This window comes from Notamacropus eugenii, chromosome 1 (assembly GCF_028372415.1).
Source record: "Notamacropus eugenii isolate mMacEug1 chromosome 1, mMacEug1.pri_v2, whole genome shotgun sequence".
NCBI lineage: Eukaryota > Metazoa > Chordata > Mammalia > Diprotodontia > Macropodidae > Notamacropus > Notamacropus eugenii.
The window spans coordinates 638,003,027-638,010,300 of NC_092872.1; the positions used below are offsets into that span (position 1 = coordinate 638,003,027).

Sequence of the window (7,274 nt, forward strand, 5' to 3'; positions counted from 1 at the left end):
TGATCCAGCACCCCAAATTCCCATGGTCTGCATCTCTATCTCTTTTAGAAATAACATCTCCAATTTTCACTGAATACTTTGAATTTCCAGGAGAAAAGAACAACATCAGAATGGTGGGCTGTTTTTTCAGGTAATCCTGAAAAATTCCATATTTTTGCTCCATTGTATTGTGCTGCTAGAAAGGTCACTGATTGACTAAACCAGAGTTGGGGAACCTGCAGCCTCAAAGCTACATGTGGCCTTCTAGTTACTCGGTTGCAGCCTTTTGAATGAGTCCAAGTTTTATAGAACAAAATCCTTTTATGAAGAGGATTTGTTCTGTGAAGTTTAGATTCAGTCAAAGGGTTGCACTTGAGAACCTAGAGGGCCACGTGTGGCCTTGAAGCAACAGGTTCCCCACCTGGGAACCTTTCCTAAAGTTAACATAAACACTCATATGTAACATAAGCCTACCCTGAAAAGAATATTTCACATGCCCTATCTCTCTCCTTTCCTCATAGGGATGCAAACCAAACCAAGAGGACAAAACAGTTTCAAACTTGATACTGGTTTTCTGGTCGTGTGGCCATATGTTTCTTAGATTTACCTCATTCAGAATCATCTTTCCTGAAGAAAAGTCCCCTTCAGCTGCATTTAAGTTTCCTCCGTATCTGAGGCAGGGATAGTGAGGCCTCACTGAAATTGATTACCAAATTTTTGAGTCAGGTGTCAGAAAGAGTTGCAATCCAGTTTCCGGTTGCTTGGAATATCTTAATTGAATCTAACTAGCTATGCCACTACCTTCAACCTCTAACCCAGTTTAAACACCTACCCAGGCTTCTCCAGAGTCGGGATAAGTAGTTTTGTAATAGTACAGAAGAACCGCATTTGTTAGTTTCCTCCCTTGATGACATGGTCCTGTTGACCCACGTGTAAAATATATGTGTATTGATATACTTTCAGACACACATATAGACATATAGATACTTGGGGGTGGGGGCATTTTGTCAGACGCATTTCTCAAATAATGATAGGTATAGAACCTATAAGTTACCTAAAAACCGAAAGATAGCTAGAGAAAATGAGCAAAGTTCAATTATTTTACTCTTTCCCCTACAGTGTCAGTTCAGTTGGATGACTGAATAGCAGGTATTAGAGGATTGAGGGATATTAAGATAAGGATGCTATCCACCTTGTCCCCCTCCCGGAACACACTCATTTCCTCCCTGAGCAGCTGGACTGAATTGGAAAGTTGTTTGGAGGAGGATTGAAGCAAACGTGAATCTGGCTAGGGAGGAGAGGTTAAACTGGGCTTTGGGCTCCTCATTTCAGGTGCAAGCTTGGTTTGTTTTCCCAAGCAGACATCAATCAACCAGCTATAGGTATCAGGTGGGTAAGGGAAAGTATTTTTTTTTTTTTTTCATATCCAATGGAAAGGAGAAGGAGAGAGAAAGGGAGTACAGAGATTGCAGTTTCTCAGTTCATTAATGACTGGGTCTATGACAAGGTATGAGGGCACTGGAAAAGCAGAACTATGTTGAGAAAGCCTTAAGATGATCATTCATCTGCCAACTTCTGCCATCAGTCAATCATTTTATATCACCAGACTTCATACTTCAAGAAGCTTTGCTGAAGTTCTCTTCCACCCCATCCATGAGGTGTGGGGCAATTGGAGAATACTCTGTTAAAAAAGCCCAGGATTGGAGAGGTCAGAAGAGTTTGCCCCAGGGCTATGCAGCAGGAGTTCAGATTAGTTAGAATTCAGATCCAGAAGCAGGTGCTAGGAGCAGGTGTCCCAGCTAGTACCAAGGGTTTATTTTCTTCTAGGAAAAACTAGGTGTGCCTCAGCCTTCCAGGGTATAAACAATTATATTTATCTAGCATATTGCAAAATATCTGAAACACCTAACTGACTCACTGTAGCCATTTCAGTCCTAGATTCTCCTAGCCTAAAGAAACCCCATCAGTTCAAATTGTGTAGCAATTCCTTCCTTGGAACTACCCACAGCAGATAGGGAAGTCAGGATTTTTGCCATGTATGTGCTATTTTGATCAAATGAGGCAATCAAAATTTAATGTTGTTTCAAAAATGATCCCAGAATTGTCAGATTTGTTTAGCTCAAATAATTATGAACCAAATAAACCACAAAATCACCTCTTTCCTTTTGCTCAGTCAACATAGGATCTTGAAAACACAGTAAGTCTGCTGAGGAAAGGAAAATACAAATTCAGCTGTAGCATGAGATTTTACATCAAGGAGACATTCCTGCATATGAGTGCTGTTCACTAGAATACTGGATCAAAGGAAATTTTTCTGCAAAGAGTACGTGTCTAATCTCACTGGGAAGGTCTGAGTATAGTTCTGAACACAGGAGAATGAACAAAATGACTTTCCAAGGTACCCACCCATTCTCTGATTTTCTGATAAATAACACGTATGTCCTAATCCTTTCGTTGTCTCAGATTCAGCAGAGCTTAACAAAGCTAATGTAAGAATTTATAGAATACCTTATTTTATTTTACCAGGGAACTAACTCATGGTCCAGTGAAGAGTCATGTGATAATGGGGTCCTGGAGAAGAATGAGTGGAAAAGAGAGAGCTGTATGTCACGTACCAGGGGATTTGCAGCACAAATGTAGCTATGGTGTGGGAGAAATGAAGACCAAAAGAAACATTCAACATGTAACTGCTTTCAAATTGTTTATTGGAAAAATGACTAGTGATTGGGGCTTCGGAAAGTGACAATGCCTGCCTATGCCACCTGTCCACATAAAAAAAATATTCTAGAAATGCAGAACTTATAAGAAGCCTATAGATACTGGGCTAAAAAAAATTGTAAATTGCACTTTGAGGGGTTAGGAGATCACAGTCTTGAAATCCTAATCTTTTATGACAGGATAGTTAAAGATATGGTACCATGTTTTATGATTTAATAAATATTTAAATTTATTTTTATTTTAATGTTAGAGAGGTAGATGTTAACACTAAATCTATTTTCTAATGTTAATTTTTATCACTATCTTTTTAATATCATTAATTTCCAAACATATCTTTATTCCTTTTCCTTCTTAGCAAGTCCCCCTTTGTAATTAAAAAAAGAAAAATAAAAATCTTTAGTAAAATTAAACAACATATGAATTAAGTCTGACTGTATAAGCAATATTCAAACCTTTAGTCGCCTACCTCTCTAACAGGAAAGGGTACATGTAGTTCCTCCTCTCTCCTTTGGGGATGAAAGTGGTCATTGTGATTATGGGGCATTGTTTCGTTTTTAGTGTTTCTGTATTAATTTCCATTTACATGGCTGTAGTCATTGTGCATCTTTGTTTTGCATATTTCATTCTGCCTCAGCTCACTTGTCTTCTCATTCTTCACTGATTCCTTGATATTCATCACTTCTTATGCCTCAGCAACATTCATATACAACAATGCATTTTAATGGGCATTGACTTTGTTTCCTATTCTTTGAAACCACAGAGAATGCATTTTGATAATTATAGATGTCTACATGTAGGACATACTTGGTCCACAGTCAAGCAAAGGAATTTCTGGGTCAAAATATTCCTCCTTATTTTAAGCCTATATATGGTTTAAAGAATCCTTGGATCATGCATTCCCGGTTGTATCATTCATTCAATTATATATTGTTCTGAAAAGCATATTTATTGCTGGAGATAAATTTAGGTCCTTTATTTTAGGCCTTTTTTTCCTCAACATTAGGAAATAATGTTTTGCCAATTGGGAACAGACTTGAAGCCTTAAAAGATTTGAGTTTGGGTTCCAAACTTAAAACTTACAATTTGTGACCTTGGAAAAAACCCTTCTTGCATATAGTATGCAATCTATTTGGAAATATATGACCTTGTAAACTAAGATATATTTAACACAATCAACCCCATGTTCTCCTCATGTCAAGTTTCTAAAGTTAAATTAATGTTCCAAAAGTTGTTACTGATTGGAAAACACATGGGGCAAATACTCCTTTGATTCATAAGTGGACCTAAAAAGGTACTCATTTTCTAGGTGACTGAAAGAGCAAAAGAATTAAACAAAAGATATAAGAATATTTTACCTGGTGCCCTGGGCACAGGAGCAGAGGAAGCTCTTCAATGCAATGAAATCCAATAAGCATTTATTAAGGACCTGCTGTATATAAGGCACTGTGCTAGGTCTAGGGAATACAAAAAAAGCAAAAATGAAAGTCTGCCCTAAAGGAGTTTGTATTTTACTGGGATAGTGAGAATACAATATTTATAAAGAAAAGTAAATACATATTATGTACAAGGTCATTCAAAGGCATTTCAAGAGAGGAATAGGAAGGACCATAGCAGTAATCTAGTCTGATGGCTCATTTTACATCTGGGGAAACCGTGGCTCAGAGAGATTAAATGATTTGCCCAAGGTCACTTAACCCAGTATATGACTGAATCAGAAAAACCCTTATGTAGGAGATGGCACCTGGGGTTCATATGGAATCCAAATCATATGACCTGAATGTCACCAACAGGAATTTTTACACAAAGATTTCTTTCTTTTTTCCTTTTTCTCCTTTCATTTTTTTCATTCATTGCACAGATGCTGAGACACTGTCTACCATCCATGGAGCCCTTCATCACTTGTACTGATGCACAGCATTACAAATTTTATCTAATCAACTGACATTTTAAGTAGTAAAGAATTCAACAAGAATAACAATGTGGTGACAATTTAGTCTTTTTCCCCCCTTCATAAAAAAATCCTGTCTTCTATTTGGTCTCGATTCAGGTCAAGACATTTCACTAATTTGCTAGTCATTAAAAAGATATTTTTATACCCAGCCTGTAATATTATACTCTTCAGTGATTATGATAGCTCCCAACAGAATTCTAGACTTGAAAATGAAGGCTGGGTAGCTGAACTGCAATTATGATACTTTAAATAATTCCACAAAAGTAGAACCCCTGTTAAATAATTTATCGTCTTTGATCTTGTCACAGATCTACTGAGTTCTTCACATCACTCAAGCTAAATATTTTCAAACAGAAATGGGATAGGTTAGTTCCCCTTCTGCTACCCCCTTGGTGCAGAAAATAAAAAGATACAGATTCCAAGTGCGTAGCTTGTTGAGAGGCTGGCTGCAGGAGTGGCATTCTGGGAAGCTTGAAAAAGGCAGGCTTTAACCAGCCAGAGTAAAACATTTTGTCCAGCACTAGATACTATATTCATTGGTTTCCTGTATCTCCAGAAGCAGAGCTAGAAAGAAGTTAATGCAGAAGAGAATGAATAAAATGGAGTAAAGATCCATCTGATCCTCCGACAAGACTCTCTATAATCCAAACCGCTCGTATTCTATAAACTAAAGCTTCTTTAACTAGGGGACCAGAAATATGCCTTATGCTGACATGACAGACTTGAAATCATTATGCCTCTATCATACACAACATGGGAAATAAATGGGAGAAAAAGAGAAGTAGGTGTTTGGGTTTTATGGTTCAATTCTAGCCTATTTTCTGAAACAAAGGTAGGCCTTCTCCTCTCCCTCCTCCTCCCCCTCCTCCTCCTCCTCTTGGCTACCTAGAAGCAATTGTCCTGTAGGAGAGGATCTGATTCCAAAATGAGCCTCCAGCTCCATTATCTCCTGGTAATGCTCTTAGAGAGGCAGACTTGTTCAGTTATAAAGTTATCAATGCCTTTTGCACATGAGAGTAAAGTTATCAGATATACTCATACACTTAGCACAGAAACATCCTCTTTGATGTTGGAAGGGGTAAGGAAAATATAAATAGATCAAAAATAAATGATCAAGAAGCACTTTACTTGCAATAGTCCTGTGAAGTTCTGGGAGTGTAAATATTGTGATTCCTGCTCCATGGTCACACAGATAGAGGATACGAGTCATGTCTTGAATTTCCAGTGTTCCTTCTATTCTGCCAGGGTTGGGAAACCTTCAGCTTTAAGGACACATGTGGCCTTCTAAATCCTTGGCTAAATGTCAAAAGGACACTCTTAAGGATTTAGGAGACCACATGTGGCCTTAAAGTCACAGGTACCCCAACCCTGCACTATGCTCTGCTGTTTTTTCAGTAGGAAAGGAGATTAAAGACTGAATGTTTACAGAACTAAGAGACCACTTTGAGACCATTTTGGTCAGCCCTTCATCTTAAGGTTGGTAAATACCAAAATCATTAAATCTCTTCTTGAAGATGGTCCAGGCTACAAAATTTCCTAGAGTCTCCTATATTACTTAGAGCCTTAGCACATCAGTTCCATTTCTTCTATATGTCTAATGGAAATTTCTCATGTTGTAATTGAAGTCCATTTCCTCTACTTGGAACCTTTACAGACATGGAGCATAATTGAAAATGCCTTTGAGGAGGCTAAGACCCAAGTGGAACCAGGGATTCTTAATTTGACATTAGTTCACTCTAACTTTCCAAAATGACTAGAAGCCAAAGAAGGGTGGATTTAGAGACAAATGTTCTGGGTTTAGATTTCAGCTCTACCTTTCTGAGGCTCAGTTTCCTCATCTGTGAAATATCAGAGGTTGGACAAGAAGAGCTCTATAGTTCTTTACAGTTCAAAACCTATGATCCTGTTAAAAGAAATCCTATGGGTTTAATTGTAAGGGTTTACTGCATGAAGCAGAGAAGAGAATTAGGCACCCAATTCATTTATTCACTGGTAAGCAAACCTGGCTAAGTATCTGTTTTTTACCTGATGCCTGAGATAATTCCAGGTAAAGTAAGTGTTCCTGTTTGCAGTTACCCAGATGATTGCAGATGGGTGATAATTGCTTGAAGTGAGAAAATGATAACAATGCAGACTATAGAATCCCACTTAAATAAGTTTAAAAGAACATGAAAATGGTTGCTTTTTACTGTTAGGTGAGAAAAGGGAAAGGGAAAACAGTATTGTTTATTGGGTTATTTGTTCAAGTGAAGCAAATGTTCGGTTCATAGTAGTTGTAAACAGAAATAAATAGTGAGGAAAGGCAGATGATATGCCATTTTAAGGGGCAGTCAGGGTTAAGTGACTGGTCCAGGATCACACAGACAGGAAGTGTCTGAGGCCAAATTTGAACTCCAGTCTTCCTGATTCCAGGGCTAGTGCTATACCTACTATACCACTTAGATGCCCCTGATATGCCAATTTTAAAAGAAAAAAGAGACAAGGAAGGTAAATGTTGCCATGCCTATCTATATTTGAAAGTAATATAAGGTATTAATACAAACTGACATTTTAGAAATGTTTTGGTGATATTTTAGGCATTTGTAAGTTGTGAAAGAGTGTTGGGAAAAGGCTAGCAAGAATAGGG

The 7,274-nt window shown here is 37.8% G+C and overlaps 1 long non-coding RNA gene across 1 annotated transcript; it reads left to right on the forward strand.

Annotated features, from left to right (window-relative positions):
* Positions 1-1,367: 1,367 nt before the first annotated feature.
* LOC140520926 (uncharacterized) lies at positions 1,368-3,623 on the forward strand. The gene is made up of 3 exons (XR_011972714.1): positions 1,368-1,486; positions 2,153-2,377; positions 2,506-3,623. It is a non-coding gene; the product is annotated as an uncharacterized lncRNA (long non-coding RNA).
* The last annotated feature ends 3,651 nt before the right edge of the window (positions 3,624-7,274 follow it).